We start from the raw sequence: 25,357 nt of genomic DNA on the forward strand, positions 1-25,357 counted from the left end.
AAATAAAGCAGAATCCCATTCTGTTTCATCCTGATCCAGTGAACTGAGAGGAGGAAAACAGCAGCCACATGAAGGAGCAAGAGGGAACACAGAAACCAAAAGCCTGTGTGAGGAAACCAATTCCAGCTCCCCAAATCTGGTGTCATCCAGAGTGCAAATATCCTTCAACACAGCACTGCTTGGCCTCCCCTGTCCTCTGCCAGGTCTCAGAGCTGCTTCTCATGTGATGCTGGTGGGAGTGCAGCAGGGTGGGAGTGCAGCATGGGCACCCACTACTCAAGTCCTGAAATGGCTGAGCCCTATCAGGAGCACAACTCCATGGGGCTGGGACACAGTGTGCTCCACTGGCAGCTGCCTGCTGAAGGTAAGGCAGCTGTGGGGCAATACCAACAACAGAGACACTCTGACCTCAAGGGCCTCTCCTCCCATCTGCACTTTTGTCCTGTTGAGCGGCTTTCACCTCTTTTGTACTGCACAAGGAACGGCAATACTTGACCTAATAATCCACAACTGTTTATCAGAGTCCTTACAAAGACAAAATATAATTTTCCTCATTTATCCCGGTGTTCTTGATGTCGGCCCATTTTTATTTTCATGTACAAAACTAAGCACTGTCTGTTGTAATAGAAATGAGACTCATAATATTACTTGCAATGAATAGTTTGAGCTGGAAAAATCCTCCCACTTCGACAATAAATTATCTCCAAGAGTAATTTTCTTGCCTCATGCTACAACACTGCCCCCTAAATACAACACTTTCTCATTTTCTCTTAAATAAGAGAAATAGTTGAAAGAGATTATTTCTGGAAGATCAGTTCCTCCTGCTTTGAGAAACAGAAGTCTCAGCTTCCCGGTGACATTTGACATTCTATGAATGTCTCAATATTTTACTGCTCATAAGTGATCCATTATTTTATACAAAAGCTGTACTGAGCAGGCACCACCTTTTGAATGTCCCACAAAACCGTGGATAAAAGGTCCTTAAAATTCTCCTTTTGTGCAGTGTGCATTTGATCATGGTAGTTTCCCAAATGCTGAATTCCTAATATGAAGTCAGGTTTGTCTCCCCCTCATTCTCCAGGCAATCTGAACTATAAATGATTTTCATTATCAGTTGTCAAGTCTTCATACAGAAGAAAAGTCATAAAAAAACCCCAAGAGAAAATACTTAAAGAGAACTTGTGAATGAGAAAGACCATGATTTATTTTTGATAACAGGACGATTTTGACTCTAATATGTGTCTGCCTTCAGCCCCTATGGTCATCTCAAGGGTGCTATTTGGATTCTCAATTAAGCTAGTTTAACAAAGAGAGGCAGAGAAATATCCTTGCAATAATAAAAAAAAATTATGGCCCAAGCCAACATTAAGTCTAGTCAGCCTTTCAAAACAATAATATTTTCAGACCTGTCAAAGTAAGTGTTTTATTATAAATGGAACTTATATTGAGATATAATTTAAAAAAATAAAAGGAAAAAACCCACAGAGCACTTAAATATCCTTTCATTGTTTTCTTCAGATCATTCTATTAGATGTACCAGATCTGATGTTCTTCAACTGAGTGTAGGCTGTGCAAATCCTGGCATAATCTCAGTGGCTCAAACAAGCAGATCCAGCCTTCTGTCCCTTACCCAGGCAACAAGTTACCTCCAGTTAAGCCTGCATGGATCCCAAACAGCACTAACACAAGTGTGATGGAAAACAAGGGTTTTAGAGCTCCACAGATCTCCTGGCTGGTTATGCCTTTTTTTGACCCACACTCTTAGAGGAAAAGTCTTCTCCTTCTAGCAGAGAAGGTTGTGAAAATCACCCTTTTTAAAAACACTTGTGTTGATATTATTTATGTTTGGAGAAAGTATCAGATGTGGGCATGGGACTTCCCCTTGGGTATCTACCAGCAAAACAAATCCTGAAGACACACATTGATCAAGGGAATGAATTCAGTGTGTGCCCTGCATTCTTGGATAATAACAATGTCACGACATTTTGCTTTCTAGAGAAAAAATGATCTCTCTCTTCCCTAAGTGACTGAGCCAAAACCAGCATAATCTAAATTATTTCAGGGAAAACTTTCAGTATTTTCCCTTTATATGTGATAAGATGGCAAAGCCTAGCCCAAGCTTTTTTTATCTGTAGAAATGTACAACTGAGACACTTCTCATTTCAGGCAGCAATGCCAGTGCTACACATGTATCCATCCAAAGGAAATTATTTTCTGTAAATTTCAATCTTTTGTTATGTTGTCAGGAGACCTAGGAAGACTGGCAAGCATGAAAGAGCATCTTAGTGCTGTTGCTTGTTGGACCCTCTTTATTCTGTTTGTGTCTCTAGTCCTAAACCTCTGTTGAATGTCTCTGTACTTCTAAATATTTCTCAAAGGATCTTCCATGGATGACCTTGCAGAACCTGCTCCCCTTCCATTTTTCTGGCAGGTATGCCCTGAACATTTCTGTGCCTGTCACTCTTTTTCACCACTGTATCACCTACCATGTTCTTTGGGGTCCTTTCCACCAGTTTCAGATAAGACTCCACTCTTCTTTCAATTAATGTACAAAATCAGACTCCTTCTGAACCCATGGGTAATCCTCAAGGATTCTGGACATTAAGGTTTGGTTTCAGGACTTGCCTGATTCACATTCTTCGGTTTTTTTTCCTTGTGTAAATCTGTCTATTTGTCTTTGCTTCTGTTATTCATTTCTCCAATTCTTTTCAACAAATTTAAGTTCTCTAGTACTATTTTCTACAGATTTTAGCATCTGCCTCCATGTTTGAATTGTATAGAGCATTTCAGATTAAGCTGGGATGAGAAAAGCTACAGAAAGTAAAGCATATTGGAAAGATTTGTCTTGGTTTTATACTGTGCTGAACTTCTTCCCTACCACAGCTCAAGAAAAAGGAGGCAAATCCAGACAAAACCTCATTAAATTGTGCCAGACTACTTCTTAGACACTGTCTTATATTGTATGGACAAAAAGTCCATTTCTTTCATTGCTTTTTATGTTTCCTAATTGTGTTTACTTCTGTGAATAGGAGTTCCTATACCATGTGAAGGCTTATAGAAAGGACATTCAAAGTGATAATGAGGCCTGCAAATCTATGTTAAATTAACTTGAGAAAGCCATGATGTTGTTGTAGCAAGACTGAGTTTTCCAATAAATGTGATTAAGAAAATAACTGCCACCTTATAGTTGAAGTCTACCATCAGAATCTCTTGGATTTCAGAGAAACATCATAGGTAAAAAAGAATACAGAATGCCTTTTGTTGTTGTGGCTGTTGTTATTAGGGAACCTCTCTTCTCAAAAAATTCTGGTTTTTATTTTTTTGCATGGTTTTTTCAACAAATGTAATTTAAGACAGACTAGACAAGGAATGTCAGATCAGGCTCCAAACATTGAAGTGTGAGAAAATATATTTGTCAAGATCAGTTTAATTAGACCAACTGGCACTGCACCCAGACCCATACGGGAAATACAGTTTTATCGCTAAGAGCTTCAGAAGAGTAGAGCAGTTCTCTGGCTAAACTGCCTTTCCACCCACACAAACCAATAATATGAGCAATTATGGTTTCGTATACCTATAAAAATAACAAGCATCACACTTAGGTAAAATAAAAATAGACAAGTTAATCTGAAGCTTCACCAGCATAGGCTTTTAGTGCTGAAATTAAGCAGCTTTTCTAAGTTATTGAGGAGCTTAGTGCCACCCTCCAGCCCTTACAGTCCTGGTACCATTCAGGGCTCTCACACATGCATCACATCTGACAATCACAACAGGTAACAACAGGGCACAGCCATGCTTGAGTTTAGTCAAAATTATATTTAAAAAATCCCTTTTACCAATGGGAAAAACCCACAAAAATTGTAATCCTTGTGTGGTCTAAAAGTTAGTGCAGTTATTGGTTTATAGATGATTTTACTGGCTAGCAGTTTCTCATTTCAAGTAGATTTATAAAATTCAAATAATATCTGCATACATCTTACTAACCTATAGACTGAAGTTATTAAATAAGACCTTGAAAAATTGCTTGTAATTGAAACATAAAGTGGAGTCTTAAGCTTTGGAAATTCAGTTGAAATTAAACCGTAATGAACCTGTATTTTTACAGAGTTTTTTACTTTCAACCTGCAGTTTGCCACATCTGCTTAAATTCCTTTCCAAAGCTATACAAAAGCTGAGCTGTTAATGATTTAATGTTGTGTAAACTGTATTATTAAAGTATGCATTTGTGTTTTTTCTTCACCTAGGAAGTGTGTTTTATAGATTTCAACTTTTTTATTTACATGTTTATTTATATGCATCAGTCATAAAAATAAATTTTATAGTTCATATAAATAACCTGAATACTATTTTAAGGATCACAAATATACTCTGTCACCCAAAATGTAGGATTGGGAAGTTGTGTTTTAGCTCCTACCTTCCACATATAATAGGCAGCAATTCTGGTTACAAAAAATTTACAGTACATTAGAACAGTAAAAAAAGGATGAGGAAAGTGCCTTTATTAGCTTTCCCATGTTATAGATTCAAACCTGAGAAAATTACAGCCTCGGGTGTACAGAGGGCCACCATTTTAGGGACGAAATTATGACCCCGTGAAGTGTGTGCAGCCAGGAGGAAAACTCATTACTCACTTCTGAAAACTGAAGTATTTGGCTCAAAGTCACCCTGAGAGTCAATAATGCAGCCAGGTAGCAATCCATGTTTCCCTCACCCCAGTCCAGCTTGCAGAGTAAAATTATCTTCCCAGTTAAATACAATATTGAACCCCAGTCCCATTTGCTGTTCTCTTTCCTGACTAAGGTTGTTTTCACTGTCCCTTACAACAATCACTGTAGGTGCAGCCAAGAGCAGTGGTGCTTCCAAAGACCTGGATAGTAAAATATCCACCAGGTATGCTACTGCTGTTCATTGCCTTGCTAGGGCTGATAAATCCATAATAGCTAAATTCCAGTGTTTGCTTAGCATTTTGTTGGGACACAGTGCCTACCGTTATATGAGTCCATTAAATGAGCCTGAGATGTTCTCTGGCACAAGCAAACATGGAATATCTCATATTCAAATTGCTAACTTCTCATGCTCTCTGAAAGGGTGGTCACAGGCAAAATCTCTTGCAGGGATTATCCCTGGCTCATCCTGGTGCCCAAACCACACCTGGGAATAAGGAAGGCAGCATTAGTTTGCCAGATCAAAATCATGTTCAGGTGCTTCTCCATTAGCAGAGACCTGCCCTGGCCTCCTGCAGACCCCTTCTTCAGGGGTAAATTTCTGTCCAAGCTAAAGAAAGATAATTTTCCTTGATGTCAAATTTCTAACAACGCTAATGGATCAAACAGCAGCTGCAGCAATGCAATAACTTGATTCCTTCTCAGTCACTAGGATAACAGGTTTTTTATCCACACTCCTTTCACAGTTTTTTGAGAAACAACGAGATCTATAATTTTTGGTGCTTCCGCATTTAAGGAAAGAAAAGAGCTACTCCGGAACATGACCATTAATAATGAAAAAAAAAAGCCAAAATGCTTAGTTTCTCAAATCACAGGGACCCAAATTAAATCACCCATAGAAAGATAAAAATCCTTTGATTTCAGAGTGGGAGGAAAGGCATACATCAGTTTTGGTCTCGCTGGCACCTTCCATGTACTTTCTATTACTCTGCATTTGCAGTACTGCTGGAAATACTGAGGTAGGGGGGAGAAAAAATACAGAGAGCAACACCGTCTTCCTCAGTCTGATAAGAACAACATGGAGAGGCTGCTTTTTATAACAAACACACCTCCTAAAAGGTAATTATTTTCCATTTAACACAGGGGGAGTGATAAAGGCAGCGCTGAAACGCACAGTGCCATCTAACGGAGGAGCCACCTTGTGTAACCTGAGCATCCAAACAGGCAAAAACAAAAAGTCCACACCGGATCTGTGTCAAACCGCAAGCACACCAGGAATTTTTCAACCAATATGTGATCCCCGACAAAAACTTCACCTCTAAGTTTAGCATTTTTAAAAAAACAGGCTGCATTTAATAATCAGAGGTAATTCCAAAACCGAGTGGCTGAGGCTGCATTCTCTTCTTCCAGGTGCACTACAGCAGGGTACCAAAGGAAAGCACACCAACACAATCTGGTGGCACATTCCAAAAGGGACATGTGCCAGACATCTACAGAAGGGTGGAGAAAAAATAATTAAGCTTCAGTGTTGCACTCCTGTCCCCCAGAACCAGCCCTCCCGCAGGGCAGTGATAGCGCACAGCACCCTGCCATGGGCTGCCCCTGCTCTGGGCTCTTGCAAGCTCCACCATGGACTGGAACCCTACATCAGGAAAAAAGGGTTCCTGCTATGAATACAATTTGTGGGAATGAAATGGTAATGACATGTCCATATATGGCTTTTCAAACCCAAACTATGTCATAGCTGGGAGGGGATTTGCAGGGAGTGTTAAGCAGTTATTTTTAACTGCTGCTTGTTAAAAAATAAGGAGGATTTTTAAAAAGGTAAAAAGAAAGAATGCCTGCATTTTGAATAGATAACACAAATTATAATGGTACTTGAATTCCAAAAGCCTCAAGCCTTAGAAAAATATCTTCAGAAGGCAATACAAATTGAAGTTCATTCATTAAATAAAAAGAATGCTGAACATTTGTATGACAGACATCAAAAAAAGCATAAGAAATAAACTTTTCTCAGTAGAAGATTCATTAAAAATACCCTTATATTAGAATGATACCAGGAGAATAAATTTGAGACAATTTTAATCCTCAATTCTCTAATTATTTTAGTGTTTGAAATTTCAAAGTATAACTACACACGGTAAAATAATTTGGCATTTTAAAAGTGCATAACACCCTCATGGTAGTTAGCAGAGTATTTTGCAAATTCAGATGGTGAGATATATAATGATATCAGCATATATGACTAATTTGTAACTCACACCTGGGCTGCCACATCTTTCTAGAAATTATAAGGAAGCTCTTTATTTCAAAGAGAACCTTAGAGTCCAGTGATAGTATATTTATATGTCACATTTTATTCAAGGCTGATTAAATCCATATTTACTTTCAAAACTAAGCTCAAAGGACAATTATACATTTTGTATGCATACATGCACAAAACATGTCTCTCTAGTAGTTTCGCATCTCTTGTTTATAAAACACTGAAAGTACAAATCTAAATGTTTCCGCCCTCTTTTTCTTTTCCTTTACATATATGAGGAAATTAGAATTTAGCGGAAAATTACTTTTTACATGAAACTTGCTTCTAATTCTATTTCATAAAAAATATAATCGATAAGGATCACAGAATCATTTGGTTGGCTAAAAAAATTCTACGGATTTTATAAATATTTGAGGCCTAAAAATGGCAAGGCAGTTTGAAATAAACTAAAACCAAATGTATAAATGCCTCCAGTTTAACTGTGAATTTAACAGCAAACTATGTTATTATTGACTAAAATAGAACTCTGTCTTTTTTACATTAATAAAGGCATATGATCAACCATGGTAAAGAATGTGTCTTTCTGCATGCCTGATTGTGTTAGAGATAAGATGATGTTAAAGTAATTTAACCAGTCCATGAGGCTTCAGCTTATGTTTACCCTAAAACTCATCCTCACACCACCCTTCCCACTTGCTCAGCACAGGGATTCTCTGGTAATGTGGTTGCCCCTACAAGGGATTTATTTTCTCCCCACTGGTACATGGGATGAATCCACACAGAACATTTACTTCATTGCTGGAATCACCAGTTGATTTTTTTAATTTATTGTTTTTAATCATTCCCAGTACTGGGAAGTTCTCCCGTAGTAATCAGGACTAGACAGTGTTTTCTTGGGATTTTCCAGGCAGATTTTTGATGGAAGTATGAGAAAAAAACCACAATAACATCAAGTTTCTTGGCTTCTTGGTTTCGTGGCTTGGCTTCACTTGTAGATTCTCCACCTCCTCCCCTCCTGGGGCACAGGGGGATGGGGAATGGATGTTGCAATGAGTTCATCAGGTGTGTCTGACACTCCTTCATCCTCAGGGGGAGGACCCCTCACACTCTTTCTCAGCCTGGCTCCTTTCTGCTGGCTGAAGTTCTTTACAAACCGCTGCAGTCTGGGTCCCTTCCATGAGGTGCAGTCCTTCAGGAATAGGCTCCAGTGTGGTTTCCCACAGGGTCACAGCCTCCTTTGGGCTCTTATGGAGTGGGGTGCTCCACAGGCTGCAGGCAGATTCTGCTCCAGCAGGGATCTTGATGGGCTGCAGGGGCACAGCTGCGCCAGCATGGTCTGCACCACGGGCTGCAGATGAATCTCTGTTCTGGCACCTGAGGCACCTGTTCCCCCTTCTCCTTCACTGACCTTGGTACCTCAGGTCTGTTTCTATCACAGATTCTCACTCCTCTCTGGCTGCAATTGCTTCTGTGCAGTAACAGCTTTCCCCTTCTCAGTAAGTTAGCACAGAGGTGCTGCCATTGTCAGTGATGGACCCAGCCAGCAGCAGGTCCATCTTTGAGAAAGTTGAACCTGGGGAATTGTGGTGGTGCTTGCAGGGGTCCCAGGATGAGGGAAGAAATGAGAGTCTTGACTCCACATTTCAGAAGGCTTGATTTATTATTTTATGATATATATTATATTAAAACTATACTAAAAGAATAGAAGAAAGGATTTCATCAGAAGGCTAGATAAGAATTGAAAAGGAATGATAGCAAAGGTTTGTGACTGACTGAGACATTCCAGACAGATGGACTGTGATTGCCCATTAATTAGAAACAACCACATGAGACCAATCACAGATGCACCTGTTGCATTCCACAGCAGCAGATAACCATTGTTTACATTTTGTTTCTGAGACCTCTCAGCTTCTCAGGAGAAAAAATCCTAAGGAAAGGATTTTTCAGAAAATATCATGGCTATACGGAATCTTCTAGCAGCTTCTCACAGAAGCCATCCACTACCAAAAGCTTTTCCTCACAAACACCATCAACTACTTTTCTCACCTCCACCCTTCCACAGGCAGGGATGTCATCTCCTGTTCACTCCGGGCAGATTGGCTTGCATTGCCAAACACAGTTTTCACAAGAGACAGGATGTATGGAATAGGGTGCACCATGCAATATTTCCACCAAACCTCTCCTGGGTATGGCCTTGCCATCATGCAGAGCTGTACAGGACAGGAAAGAAGTGCTGGAAGGCAATCCCGCCTCAGCATTACTGCTCACCACAGTGCCCTGGCATGCCTGTGCCACAGGCTACCCCGAATGTACCCCTAGGCCTCTGCTGTGCCCCCCCCCCAGGCATGCAGAGTGCTCCCCAGGATCAGTCATGGGACACAGGCACTCTCTGTGTGCCGCTGCAGCTCAAGGCTCACTGCTGCTGGAGACGCTTCACCTCTGCCAGCAGAGGTTGCTTTCAACATGGTGATACATTCAACAAGGGAGGGTTGGCTTGGATGGATGATCTGGTGGTCAGTGCCCCTGCTTACTGATTTAACAGTACAGCTGGCCAGAAGATCAAGTGGCTTTCCCTAAGTGATTCAGTAAGCCAGGACCACACTTCTTATTAACACCCAAAGTATTTCCTGCTACCACCTTTAGCCCTGAACAGCAAAGTTGCCTTTCCAGAAAATGAAGAAGCTGAGAAACCTATTGTAAAGTACATTAAATTTCAGTGAGAGAACAAACTGAGTATATGGGAAAGTGCAGAATACTGACAGATAAATCTTGAAAAAAATAAAGGACCAGAGGTGTTGAAAAACAAACAAAAATATAAAATCCATGCTGTTACCTATTTTAGGAAGGGACATTAAAATACTTTTTCAAGATTAGAGATGAAAAGGCTACATTGATCCACATTTACCCTCGATTACTTCTGGGAGATGAGGGTTCAGCTTCTTGTTTCATCTGCAGAATTCTTTTATGAAAAGTCAATTATATTTTCTCTTTTTTGAAACATTGTACCTTTTCGTAAAATCTCTGTCCCTTGCTTCTCTATTTCTCAGATTCTCCCCTGTAAAGTCATGATAATGAATGTTTCCTGTTCTCCTACCCTTTATCTGAAATGGCTTTCAAGTTCTGAGGAAGCACATCATACAAAGTGACTTAACAGGAGAAAGCCCTATTCTCAGCAATTCCCCTAGACACTACTAGGGAGTTCAGAATATGAAAGGTTGCATAACTCTTCCTTAATAAAACAGAGGTTAACAAGACCATAAACCTCTACCCATAAGTTCAAACGTTCTTTTAATATTACTGCAGTGATAAATAAAACATCCCCAGCATTAAAGTTCCCATCATTTAGGCCTTTCCTCTTGATATTTGCAGTGTGTTTATCAAACTAAAGAGAGTTCATAAAGGAGTCCCAGGCTCCAACTATCAAGTCAATACTCTTCCCCGTAAACACAACATCAAAAAGCCAAACTGTTTTAAATACACTAGACTATAAAGTTTTCTTTTCATTTGTTATCTCTGTTGCACCTGCTCTAAATACTTCTTAGCTTAATTGATGGTCTCTAAACAATCAGTGTTTATATTCACTTTGGAGCTGCTTCAGAAGGAAGATAATAGTCACTGTTTGTTTTCCTTCTGTATCCCTGGTGTCACATTGAATGGAAACTTGATTTCCATGCAGACACTGGCAGGAGAGTCCTGCACCCACCACAGGCATTTGTTGCATGACTCTGGTTAACAATTCACATATTAACCATGTTACTTTACCTTTCTTTATGTTCGAGCATTTTTATTGCATTCCAGTAAACCCAACCACCTTTAGGAACAGCAACATGCAAGCTGGTAAACCTTGGCCTGAGGCCAGCCACTCCTACACCAGTTCTCTGGGACTGTCACCAAGGAAGTGAACTATTTGTCCCTGGGGCTTCACTGCCCTGAACTCACCTACTGGATGGACCATGGGGTTGGTTTGCACCCCATAGCCCTGGGGTAAATAACCCAGGAGCACCGTGTTTGGTGGGACCTGAACTCTATTCCCCACTCCTTGCATCATACAGCCTCTGAAGAGTTAGAGCATCCCATCTCCATGGCCCAGGCTCCCAAAGGGGTCACAAGGAACAGGAGATCTAATCACAAGCTTTGAACATATTCCCTACATTTCGAATCTGAGTCTGCAGAGCACTCAGCGGGATAAGAAAAACAAATGTTGTGTAGTTGAATGACATATCATGAAGAGGAAAAGAAAATGGAGAGGCCCTGTCTGGTGTTTTGGTAGGGGTAATTTCCACATCAGTTTAATCATTCACTCTTCAGTAGGAATCAAGTTCAAAAAAGAAGGAAAACGAAGAAAAAAGGTAAAACTTTTAGCTCCTTTGTGACAAAAATGTAGCAATCTCTGGAGAATGTTAATGCTACAAAATATAAAATATTACTTTTATTACTCAGTGTGCCTCATCTGTGCAGATGGAATCTCTTGTTACCCCAGTGGTCAAGTTCAGCCGACAACCCACTGAGTAAATACCACATGGGAAGCTGGGGAGCAGTGGCAGCTTGGAAGATTTCCATCAGCCCAAGATAAATGCAAAGAAGACAGGAACCAACAGGCTCAGTGCTTGCACAGTTCAGACTTTGAACCCATACGCACCCCAAAAGACCATAGGGACCTTGAGCCCCTGAGCTGAGGGCTCATCATGGAATGATGAGCCAAAATACTGTCAGGAACAATCTCCCAACACTGAGACAGGCAAAGGTGTCTTGGCACAGCCCAGCTGCAGCTCTCGTGAACTTCAGTTCTGCTTCTAGGGCACTCCTTATGGCCAGACACCACTTCTCAAGGGAAGCTGGATGGCCACTCACAACACATTTCCAAACATGCACCATTTGGTAATTTTATTTCTGTATTTGAAAACAAACACCTCTCTTTAGCAAACAAGAAAATAAGACCTAAAATATTTAAATTCCCAAAGAAAGTGTGATTTCCAGTATCAGGTCATGGTTAAGGTAACATTTTTATCACTGCAGAGTTACAGTTTCTCAGTTACATGTTCCTCAACAGCACATTTTCTAGCATTATCAAAGAAAATGCAGTGATACCTAGATAGCATGCCAGCATCCTCTCTTAAGAAACACTTCCCACAGACCAAGAATGATGGGTGTGCAGAATTCTTTGCAAGAGTTCACTTAATTATCTCTCAACTCTACCCTTCCCAAACTGTGAGGCAAATGACAGGCAGTGTCATTTCACTCACAAAATGACAATTTTCAGAAAGCATGGAAATGAAGGTGCAGATATTGCCAAAAGTATGCCTACCTAACAAGTGCTTTTTAATAAATGCAAAAAGAGACTGAAAAGCTTCTTTCTCAAAAGGGTGCCGTTAATACTTCTCTTTTGATCTGACTGAAAACATGAGAAAATAGTGATTTCAGCTGTGAGGTTTTTGTGGTTTAGATAAACATTCCTGCTGTTAGGGAATTGATGTCTGACAAACTCCATTCCTTGATTTATCACATTTCACACAAAAATTCATCTAATTGCATATTGTTATTTTTTGCATTTACAGTACTATCATTGTAGCCCACCATGATTACAGCACCTGTGAAACTCAGTGCCTGGGGGAAAACTACCTTAATACCTTCTCCTTTCTATTAGTGGAGTAATTCAATATGTTTACCTTCCTGAGCACTGTCATTTTATACAGCCAAAGCTACATATTTCCTGCTGAAACACTGCAAGAAACATTCTTACATTGTGCTTGCTTAAGATGTTGGGTATTTCACAGGAGGAAAGAAAAGTATTTAATAAAAATAAAAGGATACTCATTTTACTTTCAGGCAGAAAATCCTTTTTACTACTTATTATGTTTTTATTTTAAATATTTAAATAAAACCCCTCTTTTCTACAGTTGAACAAGAAATTAGCAATCAAATTAATCAAGTTTATTAGTAAGGATTTCCATATTGATTCAGTTACATTTTATTTTTTTATAGCCATCTTCACAGCCTATGGAAACTTACAGTACTTCCTGTTATGATTATTATACAGAACTTGTAAAAGACCAAAGAAGCATGGAAATTTCATTTGTTTCCCTCATTAAGTAAAAATTCAAATTCTGCATTTTATTGTGCATGCACAGCTTCTCTTTCTATTCAGTGGAACTGAGGGCCAAGTCACATCCCTATTTATTCTAAGATCTTATTCAAAGATAATTCAAAGCATATCTTTCCTCTACAACTCTATAAACAATGAAAAGAATTGTCATCTTTGGTTTTCAGGCTTTAAAATAGATCACTGACTTGATAATTCTTAGAAAGTGTGCTAAAAAATAACTAATGTTACAACTTTAAAGAAAATGCTTTCAGACTCTCCTTGTTGTCTTTCTTACAATCACACAGCAAAAAGGATAAAATCAAAGATGACTACCCAGCAACAAATATTCCCCTTGAATCTGCTTATCTAGATTTTATCCATTAAAACTTCTACAATTTAACTGAGCAAAATTATGTCATTTAATGAGTACAGACATGAGTAAAATCCATCTGCTTTTTTATTTTTGAAAACCCCAAAGAGATAAAAATTCAAAGGGTAGACGGAAAAGTATGAAAATTTACAGAAGTTGGCCGGCTTGTGAGGCAGCTTTGGACTTAAAGGAGTCCAAAGTTAGTTTCATAAATATAGGAGTCTCATTTTCACTTTAAAATTAGCCTCTAAAGGTGTTTTGCCATTTGCTGGAGATAGTTATCAAAGTGCTTATGAACAGAAAAAACTGCTAATATTAAAATACTGTTCAGTTGGGCTCCACTTCAGCAGTTTTCCTTCTCTCACTGATGCACACACAAACCTGTGTACTCACAAACACTTATTTAAGAATATGAATCAGAAGATTTGGATGCACCAAGAGAAGGATGATGCCAGAATCTTCTGGGGATGAGTAGCTCAATCCCACAAAGCGTGGCTGTTGTGTATTAACACCAGTGGGCAGGTAAGCACCGCACAGTCACTCAGGCACCACCCTCACTAGGATGGGGGAAGAAGAAAGGAAAAAAAAGGCAAACCAACATGAAAACGCAAGATTGAACAAATAAATTTTAAAAAATTGAATAAGTGGAAGAAAAGGGGGAGGGAGATTGGAGAAAACAAGCAATGCAAAAGCAATCACTCACCACTTCCTGTGGGTAGACTGATGCAGAGAGTTCCTGAGCTAAAGATGGCTAATTCCCTATATCTCCCTATTTTCCCTTTTATTGGGAGGCATTAATTTATATGCCATGGGATACCTCTTTGGTTGATACCTCCAGGTCATCTGCCTGGTTGTGAACCTTCACCCTCAATCTATTCACTGGGGTGTCAGAGGGACAGAGCAGACCTTGATGCTGTACAGACATTGTTCAGCATCAGCTAGAGTATTGAGTGTTATCACTTCTATTTCAGACAAAATTCTGAAACACAGAGCTGCTATGAAAAGAAAAAATCTATTCTATTCTAGCCAGGGCCAATGCAAAGGTATAATTACTTTCATCAATCCTCAGTTATATTCAGAAGAAAAAGAACAAGAAGGCATGTCTCCTAAGGCATAACAAATGCTGGCAAGCAGCTGAGCTGTTATGTTTCTTAGTTTTTTGGCAATAGAATGTACCTTTTTCTATTAATTTAAAGGAACCAAAACACCTAACCACTTCTGCAAACATTCACTTTGATTACACCATTCCCAAACTTTTAAAGGCAACCTGAGCTTGTGTATTTTTCTAGAGCCATAGTACACATCACTAGGAACTCAAAGAGGGCTTACTTCAAGACAACCTTTCTTATCTGTGAGAAATCCCATAAAGCATATGCCTGCACATTTGGGATATAATTTTGTGGTGTTGCAACTGCCACAGCCCATTCACTGCTCTAATAGGCAGGACACCTGTAGAATTAACAGCACCAAAGACTCCAACCTTTCCCCTGCCAATATCTGGACAAAAATCATCATGTACTCACTCACACTTGAGGCAAGTTTGGAATTTTAAAAATGGCATGAGTGTAAATATGACACTTTCTAGACAGTTACTCCTATTCAACCTGACTGACACATGGAGGATGCTCACTCAGTCTCTGCTAGCATCCCTAGTATTGCTGTCTAGCAAGGAGAATTAGGTGAGTCAGACTGCTACTGCATGGAGAAGGAGATATATTTGTAAGAGCCCGGCCAAATCTCCCACCTGAGGTCTAAAAGAACATGCTGATGTAAGATAATCCGGAACCATTTCCCCTTGCTACCTGGTCAGGGGAAAAGCAGTTGTCACTCATCACTTTCTTCTTCTGTAGAAGGCCCTTGCCTACAAGCCTTCCCTCTTCTCACCTACAGCTGAGAGAGACCTGCCTGTTTACCTTGGAGAGAACAAAAAGAACATATACAGCCCTCTCTTACCTATCCTACACCAGCACTTGTACTTTTCTCCTTGCCTGAAGTATCTTTTAGCTGAATCCAACAGTGTTGATAGATAAAACCTTTCATATGCTCCTGCCACAGCTAAGGTGAAGAGCAGATGCCTAAAGGAAGGAGCTAAAGGTGATCCCATCAAGTAAATGACAGAGACTAGAAGTTCTGTGTTTGAAAATACAGGACAAAAATGAGAAGAAGCAGGGAAATAATGCAACTAATAAATGCTAGAAGGTCCAAGGAGACGGAGTAGTTTTCCCCAGATGGGTACAAAGGAGTTGCTACCCACAGCAGATTTCTGGAGGAGGCTTGAAGTAATTTGCACATATCAAGTAACAAATTTCTAAATTGCAAATTTGGCAGTGACATTACAGATTTAGGAAGCTGGTCTACCACTAAAAAGGAAAAAAAACCCCTTATGGTACATTTGCCTTTTATAGATCATTAAAATATTTATTTGCTGAGATAACAGATATGTCGGTCCAGAAGGATTAAGTGCTCCACCCATTTTACTTAGAGGGCCACTGAGTTACAAAGAAATTCTCAGACTGCCACAGGAAAGAAAGCTTACCTTTAAACTTATTACTTTGTTGGCACTCACAATTCCTGTTTCAAAAATACATTTCTATGCACCAGTGGGGGAGTCTTGACAGACTCCCAGAAAAGGCAGAAAGCCAACTTGTAGTTATTTTAAAGAATGCATCAGTTGTCTACAATTTTGCACCCTGGTACAGATCCTGTTTGTCTGAAAGGGATCCAGGCCATGTAAAAATGGTCTGTTGGACAGAGTCCAGAGTTTTACAGACTAAAAGCACATAATTTTACAACATTCCACCTCAAATCTTGCATGAAAATGCTGGTTAGCAAATTGTGATAGGTAAAGGGAGGCAAGCAACTTTTAACACTGTCAAAGCATTTTTGGGTCAATGCCAAGACTGTGGGAAGAGCAATATCATCATTGGGAAGAGCAAAATGGAAAAGTAACATCTATAAATATTTTGTGTTCTAGTCTTTCTGCATCCTTGCAGTGACACTTTACTCTGGTACATTTACAGGGAGGAATTACTCTGATATTTCCAGTTTACAATGTATGGGCTCCTTGCCATCTCTTCAAAATTCAGATGAACAAAATAATCTAACTGCCAGCAGAGTCTGTTAAGCTATTCTGCAATACTATTGAGAATCAAATATGAGGCTTCAGTTCCATGAAGACGTTCTTTCATAATTACTTTCATTGCCATGAGCAGACCTACTAACCTACACAGGACTGTGCTATACAGTCAAGTTAAGCAAGTGTGTAAATGTTTGCAAGTTCAGATCATTAGACCCCTATTCTGGTCCTCATGACCTAACATAGCAAGTAATATTCACAATAAAATTGAGTCCTTTTCAATTGTTAAACACTGAAACTTTGTGTGCAAGATATGTAATTTCTTTGCACCACTTAGTTCTGAAAGTCCTTTAATGCTGTAAAACTGGCCAGTGATGTGAATTCATCACAGATAGCTTATGTGCAGGCACTTGTTGTAGGCACAGCACCCCACTGCAGCGGGAGTGGCATGACGCCTTTCTCAGCATGACCATACATGCACACAGCTGAAAAACAACTGGTAAAGCTGCTACATTCAAAGAATCTCATTCCTAACAGGCTACAAGCCTTGCTTAGCCAAGTCAAGTTTACCAAATAAACAGGCTTTCAGCAAAGAGTGATCAGGTTTGGTAAAAGAAGGAATCACAGCCTGAGCAAAAACAACATCTGCAAAAGTGAGGACAAATGCTCAGGGCCCCAGACAAAGAGACAGGCTGACAAAGCTGTGGATAAATCAGGATGCCATCCTACTCAAAAGAAAGGATTCAAAAGAGACATTCGTGCCCTGTTATTAATCCAGTCACTTTTGAGTGGTAGATCATAAGAGTAAAGCCGGTAGTTCACATGGTTAGAGGCCCCCACATTAAAAGCCATTTGAACGTGTTCCAACAGCATTGTATAAGAAGCTGCCAGTTGTACCAGCCTGACATAAAACAAGGTCCCTTCATCTTCCCTTATGGAGCAGTTGCTGCAGAGCTATTTGCCTTATAGGACCACATTTGCCTGCTTCATCGTGCCATAATTCCAACAGAGCAGGGTATTTCTAAAAGTTACTGCCAAGAAAGGAGGCACAGGAAAAAATGCTTTTAGACAAAATACTTTATATCAACAAAGTTAAAACTGGATAAAAAGGTTTTCCTTTCAGAAATGCCTCATTATACACCTAGGTAAATTTATGGTGTTCTGAAGCAGAGAAAGACAACAGAAAGGAAGACTCACTCACTTCAGACTGATAAAATACTTAGAAAAGTCAATTCAGATGTGTGCTCTGAGTTCTTCTGACGAAAAAATGAACTCAGATGATTATACAAAATACAACATTAGAAGCTGCCAGGAGCAGCTCAAAGCAGCCAGAGACTGGGTCACTTATTCAAGACATAACAGACTCAGGGTTAAAATCCCATATCAGAGCAAATTCATATGCACTTTTGAAGGCAAATTCTCTATTCCTCCTCCACACTCTCCACTTTAATGGCTGTTCTTAAGAGTGAAGAGACTTTTTATAGTAGAGGTGTTGTCAAAATTAATCAATTCTTCCAAGAAAGTATTTTGACCAACTCATGCTTTCAACCAGAAAAAGTAGATGAAAGAACTAATAAAACAACACAAACCAGAAACAACTCACAGGGGCTTCAGCAAATATGGAATATGGCTATTTGGCATATTTATGAGTAAGCTGCTGAGATGTTCTTTAAAGGCAAGCTACAAAGCCCACAGTGGGTTCTAATGCCACTCATTGTAATGGAGGCACCACATCTATCAACCTTTTTCTCTTTCTCATAACACAGACCAGTCATGTAATTGGTGGGACATTTGCTGTTTCAGAGTTTGTTATTTCTTGTGCCTTGAACAGTGATTCCAGCCCTAGTTAAACTGCCACGCAGTTCCCCTGAATCCCAAATGCATACATATTTTCAACTCAAACACAACAAAAAAATAAACCCCAGTCTGAAAATTCTCTAACAATAGAGCTGGAGGAAGTAGTTCATTTACTCTGAATGCTGTAAATTTGGCACAACCTGGTGCTTCTGCATCAGCACAACTGTCAAAATGCAAGTCAGAATTGAGACACGGAAACTCCATCATGTCATCACATCCGCGCCACTGCTCCTCTCAGATCCGCTTTCTGAAGAGCCTTCAAACATTTTGCAGACCTCATTTGCCAACAGTTGAGTACACAGTGCTTCACCACTTCCCTTGAAAGACTACTCCATAAATGTTAGTCATAAACTGAAGAAGAATTTATAATTGGATACAGATCTCTCCTCAAAATTGTCACACACCATATATTAATTTCTGTGTGCTGATCAGTGCAGTTTGAAAGCTTCTGTAATATTCATTCAACATTCTCTTTGGTACATGATGGGATGAAATACTGTAAATAATTCCTCTTTTGTGCTTTTGATACAGTTGTATTTCTTAGGCAGATAAAGAGTGCACAACAAAAGCAATACCATACTACCTATTGTTTCAGTTTATGAGCTTGCATCTTAACTCTAGAACAACATATATTATGAATAATCTCTCTCAAAACAGAAAGATGTTTTGTCCTTTTTTGTGGAAAGGTAGAAAAACAAATGTCCTTATGTTATATAAGACACATGAACAGTGGGGTTCAGCACAGCAGTACTTTTCACTTGAAGAGTCAAAGGAAAGTGTACTTACCATTGCAATTGTAAATGAGATTGGAATTATACCTATCTTACATTAGGCAGAAAAAAGAAATATGCTATAGAAGGGAAAAAAAAATTACAGTCTTAATATTAGATCCCCTATTACTTCAGTCTCCTGCACCTGGGATCTCTTCCTTTAAGAATAAAGTTGGAAGTCACTTTGGAGAGAAGCCAGCTGTCTGGAATCCTTTGTCCAAAGTCAAGCATGGGCTTCTAACAAGTCATAACAGAAAAAGGCAAGATCCTTTCACCTTTTTATAGTATCTTAAAAGCTCCTTTCTCCCTGCAGTTTCACAGAAACTTAAAAGACAATTAAACCAGTGCCACTGAGAACAGAAAAGTCATGCTTCATTTTCAAATGTTCAACATAACCTATAGTGGTTACCACTGTACATAAGAAAAAAGTTCTACCCATCTGAGAGCAAGAGAAATCTGGGAAGGCAGTAAAAAGTGAATATAAGAAACAATAGAAAAACTTCCTTCAGCTCTTACATGTATTTGCTACTGTTGATGAATTTTGATAATACAGAGAGATTCCATTAGGCACCTGCAAGTTTTAAAAACGAGGTCAGTCTCCCTTTACATGGTCTATTCTATTAACTTATGTGTTCAGAGCCCTGAAATCTTGTGGTCCCATGAACACAGGGCTCTCTGCTCCCCATAGTTCATAAGTTAACCTTTTTTTTCCTCTAGGAGTTGCAGGCAGACTAATACTACTGCTTAAAAAACACTGATCATTCTGAGAAAGGAACCCTTAGCTGCAGCTGATGTATCACCAGGGAGAATACTTCAAGGGATTTAGACATGATTTCAAGGGCACAGAGGAACAGACCTTGGGAACAGTCTCTCCTGGATGGGAATGTGTAATGCTGCCACGTTCCCAGCACTCTGCTCAACAGATACATCCCTATCCACCCTGTACTGAAAAACACACAGTGCCTTGAGCATCAGGCCTGGGAACCAAGGGTAAACAGCAGTGACTTCTTCAGAGTCTGCACCAAACAATTCCGGTGAAACAATTACAGTCAAACAGTTGCAGTGAAAGAATGATTAATCTGGACAAGCTTTGTTTTTTAAAAATCCAAGAAAAACACAAACCAGGTTCTATGCTTATACAAACATCTCAGTACCTGATTGCTCTCTCTACCTATTCATAAATAAAGAGACCCAAGTTAATGAAAGTGCCAGAAGCCTGTGGAGGCACCTACCTTTACATAGAGCTTTTAAGGCTTTTGAAAGCCTGTTTTGATTTAGTCTTAGTTTTTCACCTGTCACATTTGCAGCCTCCACGTGGGTGGAAAAATTCCATGATTTTTTGGGTCAACATCCTCATAATGTAAAACATAAGAGTGACATTAGTTATGCCCACAATCCAGGGTACCTCCTTCCTTTGGCGACAGCTCTCCCCAGAGGACCACAAAGTCCTGACTTTTGTGACATTGTTCTTCCAGTGACACTAACTCATTCCCCAGGAGGGACTGAGTTTATATTTTCACAGATATGTCACTTTGTGGCCATAGCACTGCCTCTTTAGGAGAGGGAAGGTTTCCAGCACACATCTTCCATTTCCTGGGCAAGTTAATAATAAAAAGATAGATAAAACCTAAGGAATCTCTTCTTGGGCTTATAGAACAATGAACTTTGTCCAGCTCTTGAGAGAATAGTAAATAGCAACCACACTTGGAAGAAAATTGCAAGCAAACAAAACTATGCACTGGCACTAAAGAAATCAGTGAAGTTTCTGGGTATCAGAAGAGGGCAGCCCATCACCTCCTGTAATGGGGACATTGCAGGTCTTGGTCTGGGATAGTGACTGCAACGGGCACAGCTGTCAAGGCTTAACACCACACCTCACACACTGAAGTCTAGCAAAACCTGGCTGCAGCACACATCTTTCTCAGTCTTGTGTTAAATTATTTCAGAGGAAGAAAAAAGCTGAGACACAGTTCTTTAGAAAGTAAATAATGTTTTTTATTGAATATTGGTTCCATACTTGCACATTATTGTCCAGATTTTCTTTTTCAGAATATAAAACCATGAAAAACCACTGACCCAGTCCTGATCTAGGAGAAACATTGAACCTTGCTTAGAAGAATGTCATCTTTCAAACAAGGTTTAGCTTTAGATATAGTCTGTCCAAACATTTTAAAGAGTATTTTCCTCTAGGCAAGACGTCAAAAGCTGGGTTGGAATAGACATATGGCTATACAGTTGCTTAAAATTACTGAATATTTTAGTAGCCTGGTTCAATTTAATTTTTGCAATTTTTAGATGGAAAACTTCTAAACCTCAGAAAGAGAGCCGTATAGTGTTGTTGCCTATGAATATGAAATAATATGCTTCTCTCCCAAAAACACAGTAATTAATGGTTGTAGTAATTATTGCCATCACAAACCAGGTATTTTTCCTAACAGTTACACATTGGCTGCCTGAGACAACGTTCCTTTCCTCTGTGTTCAGAATAAGGATTGAATTAAGACAGAAACCACTGTGGAAGACAGTAAATTTCCAACAGGAATGAGCAGAATGCATTATGGCATCCCTTCTGCAAGATGGAGTCCCCAGTCAACCACAGTCTTTGCCCAGAGAGCTGTGAAATTCACAGTGACTTCCTCGCCACTCTGCCTAAATACTGACCTGGAGAAGAGTTCTGAAGAACAGCCCCAGATATGAAAGGAGGAGTGAAGCATATTCAGGCTCTGCCACGGAGAGATGTCTTTGGACAGTGTGGTAGAAAGCACATTACTGCACCCATTACTCTCCCCATTACTGGGTAGAAACCCACCACTACTGCAAATTGCCTCTTGTTCTGTGAGCAGATACCTCTGCTTTAACAAATTGCACCCTCCAAATCAGAGTGGAGTATTCGAAGACATGTAAACAGATGGACTGATTCAAATGAAGGACTGTGATAGTAAAAAGGATTAATGCTAATCAAAATATTCACCTATATTTTAAAATCACACTAGGAGATAATTTTCCAGTTTTAGGAAGGTCAACAGTTCAGCATTTGCCATTTCATGAATTAGACACTAACAATTAATTTAGCCATCACTAAGAAACTCATTTAGTAAACAAACCTTCTGAATCATGATCTCACAAAGCAGCTAACCTCAGAAATGCTGAGTCATGAGAAGGTTATGGGAAGTATCAAGTAGAAGAAATTAATCTCACTTCCATTTCCCTGTTTTTCTATTTTTACATTCTCCTTTTCCTGGATCATTGCCTTTAATCTGAGACCTTATTGATTGACTGCTATGCCTTGTACTCTCACAGAGGAATTAATGGATATAGCACTGCAGTGAACAGCATCGATCCACCATAATCAATGACTCAGCACTGCCACACAAACTGGGGAGACAGACTCAGCTGTGGCCCATAGCACATCAATAACACATCGCACACAACAAACCAAATTTGTTCTCCAAGAAGAACCTTGTCATGTAACTATCCAATCTACCTCCTACTTAGACTCAGTGCTGAGGAGAACAGCCTCCTCCACCAACATAATCCCCCCATTTATTTACAGTAGTTATGTTCTTGCTTACTTTACATCAACAGAGATTGTGCTGTTCCAGTGTTCATGGCTACATCACATGATCTACATAGTAAGAGAAAAAGGAGTGCATTTTGTACAGTAAATGGCAGTGGTTTAAGGCATCATTTCCACACATGTAACTATTCACACTTTTATCATGATTTTATTGGGTCTTGTATTCATTCATGTAATCTCTGTATTTGCTGTTACTCAACGCTAATGTTAAATTGGGAGTCTTGGAAAAAATGCTTGAGACTGATAACTAGGTAGAAGCTAGAGTAACAAAGTCATTTAGAGTTCCCAAACTGTAAAGCAGTGAGTCTATGGTACTGGAATCCATAAGGAGAGTAGCAGTGGGTCCCAGTCTGAGGCTGAACCAGCTCTTCTTTACAGGTAAGGGTCAGCTGTGAGACATCATATCTACCTGACTGGAGTATGGAAACTGCAAGCATAACGACATGAAAGGAAAATGCAGGCCCAGCTTAAGCACTGCTGCAGTGTTGGGACATGGACATGAGACAGGCTGGGGTCTGAAATTGGAAAATATTTCCAGATTTCCTGCTAGGGACACAGTCAAAGTCATAGCAAGCAACTACAGCTGTAAGTCTGAAAAGTCTTTGTGGAGTCCTGCTCACCATGAGGATCAACTACACTCAGATCCTCCACAAAAAACATTTTGTTCAATCTGAAAAATCTCCAAAGACTGACCTGGCAGCTTCTTTGGTTAACCCATCACAGTGCCTAAATACCAGCTGTAGAGTTCTTCCTAGAATCTAATGAAACTCACCATTAATGCAAATTGCCTTTTGTTCCATCCTCATAGATTAACAATTAATTACCGTCACATTTACAACCATGTCTGTGTTATTTATTCTCTTTTCTACACAGCAATTTACCAAGCTGAGCTCATGCAAGGAAAAGCAATGAGTTGCCAGATTCGGGGGTGGCTGCAGCAACTGGATGTGTTCACCTTTTGTTCTCTCCTAAAGGCAGCAGTGGGCAGCAGGAAAAGCTCAGCTCCTCCCTGGACCTCTGGGTGAAGGCATATGGACAGAATATTGGTTCATGAGATGCTTGTGCAGGACACACTGGGAAGGCAGATTTTCAATAAAACACACTCGATTCATGCAATATATGTCCAATTTCCTTAGTACAATTTTTGGTTTGCTTTCCATTAGTCTTTCTCCAGTTTTATACTGCATTTCTTAAAGTATCACATATAAAACTGGGTGAACAATTCAGGATGGCATTTATCACAACAGAACAGGGCAAAATGTTTACTTCTCATCCTCTTGTTGATAATACCTTCAGTAATGACTCCCAGAATGGCTTTCCTATTTCAGCATTTTGCCTCATCAGCAACTTGCATTCATTTTCTAATTTGTGGTAGCCCACAGATACTCCTGCTGACTGAATTATTCCCCATTTTCTATAAATAAATTATATTTTCTTCTCTGACTATAGAAACTCATAGCTTCTTTTGATTCCATTATATCTTCTTGATTTCAGACCAGCCTGCCAGCTAGTGAAATAACATTCAAATTTAGTTCTACCTCCCTCAGCCTGGGTGTTGTACTGGAAACTTGGCAGATGACACTGACTCCATCAATTAAACTTTTTGGTTTTGCAAGCCCTTTCTAGAGAGCTTTTTGTTTTAATTTTTATTATATTATAGCAATTCTGCATACAGCTCTAAAATGTCTGTGGGGGAATAAAGGACTTTCAGCTGATGGTTCTGTTCAACTGTAATCTTCCATTTTCTCCTTGTGTTTTGTTGCTTTAGTTCTCATGTGGCAGAGAAAATGTCCAAATTGAATGCCTCATGGTACAGAAACATATGAACTAAACCTTCAAGGCACATCAGCTTAACCTCCAAAATTAAAATGCAAGCTAACAACTGTAAGTCATTTCACTCACTTTCATTAATCCAAACCAAAGTAATCTGCTTGTGCATTCCAGCAATGTGGAATGATACATGCTAGAACCAACATGGCAGGTCTCTGAAACATCAATACCTATGGGGTATTGCTGAAAAGTTTAGCTGTTAATCTCAGCAATTTATTTCCAAATCCAGGTAACCTTTTCCATTAAAGACAGCACTCTAGAGCATATGTAGATATATCAAAATGCATGTTTTTCCTTACAAGTATTCCACTCATGCCATAAATGTGGTGAGATTCTAGAATGAAGGATATCAAGCTTTAATAATTTTGTTTTCTGTCAGGTGCATTTCTTTGTTCTCATCATCGTCTGACATATATCCATAATATAATCCTTCCTTTTGTATTGACATTTATGTGACTCCCTCCAAACCATTAAAAACACACTCAAATATGGAATACTTGCAAGTCTAGATGTGAACTTATCACTTTTCTGTGTAAACCATATATATCATTCTTTAGGACGTGCACTTTATTATAAACACAACTTAAGTTTTATTTATTAAACCAATCATACATGCTTATCATGTACAATACAGTGATTCACATCATGTACAAACTGAACATATTAAGCAGCACATGTGCAATAAAAGCAAACAGATCTTTGCAGTCTAAGCTTGCATAAATGGTGGTGGCATGGCAACATATCAAAGGCAAAATGCAACATGGCCAGAATTTCCCACTGGAGAGTTAAGCACAGCTGCATAACTTTGAGCCCACAACCAGTAGGATATCCCAAACCACCCTGGGTACATTGCTGTACTTAAGGTAAG

General features: G+C 39.4%; 1 protein-coding gene across 1 annotated transcript in view; it reads right to left on the reverse strand.

The window, feature by feature from the left end:
- The window catches only part of MID1 (midline 1), a 249,147-nt gene that overhangs the window by 218,329 nt on the left and 5,461 nt on the right, over positions 1–25,357 (reverse strand). The gene's annotated exons all lie outside the window — the stretch shown is intronic.

Source organism: Zonotrichia albicollis, chromosome 2, assembly GCF_047830755.1.
Source record: "Zonotrichia albicollis isolate bZonAlb1 chromosome 2, bZonAlb1.hap1, whole genome shotgun sequence".
NCBI lineage: Eukaryota > Metazoa > Chordata > Aves > Passeriformes > Passerellidae > Zonotrichia > Zonotrichia albicollis.